This window comes from Oncorhynchus keta, unplaced genomic scaffold, assembly GCF_023373465.1.
Source record: "Oncorhynchus keta strain PuntledgeMale-10-30-2019 unplaced genomic scaffold, Oket_V2 Un_scaffold_1315_pilon_pilon, whole genome shotgun sequence".
Lineage (NCBI taxonomy): Eukaryota > Metazoa > Chordata > Actinopteri > Salmoniformes > Salmonidae > Oncorhynchus > Oncorhynchus keta.
The window spans coordinates 60,001-60,789 of NW_026290769.1; positions in this window are offsets into that span (position 1 = coordinate 60,001).

Sequence of the window (789 nt, forward strand, 5' to 3'; positions counted from 1 at the left end):
AATCAATCAATCAATCAAATTTGATTATATAGCCCTTCGTACATCAGCTGATATCTCCAAGTGCTGTACAGAAACCCAGCCTAAAACCCCAAACAGCAAGCAATGCAGGTGTAGAAGCGCTGTGGCTAGGAAAAACTCCCTAGAAAGGCCAAAACCTAGGAAGAAACCTAGAGGAACCAGGCTATGTGGGGTGGCCAGTCCCTCTGGCTGTGCCAGGTGGAGATTATAACAGAACATGGCCAAGATGTTCAAATGTTCATAAATGACCAGCATGGTCAAATAATAGTAAGGCAGAACAGTTGAAACTGAGCAGCAGCATGGCCAGGTGGACTGGGGACAGCAAGGAGTCATCATGTCAGGTAGTCCTGGGGCGTGGTCCTAGGGCTCAGGTCAGTTGAAACTGGCAGCAGATATGGCCAGGTGGACTGGGGACAGCAAGGAGCCATCATGTCAGGTAGTCTGGGGCATGGTCCTAGGGCTCAGGTCCCGAGAGAGAGAAAGAAAAGAAGGAGAGAATTAGAGAACGCACACTTAGATTCACACAGCACACCAAATAGACAGAGAAGTACCAGATATAAATAAAACTGACCCTAGCCCCCTGACACAAACTACTGCAGCATAAATACTGGAGGCTGAGACAGGAGGGGTCAGGAGACACTGTGGCCCCATCCGAGGACACCCCGGACAGGGCCAAACAGGAAGGATATAACCCCACCCACTTTGCCAAAGCACAGCCCCCACACCACTAGAGGGATATCTTCAACCACCAACTTACCATCCTGAGACAAG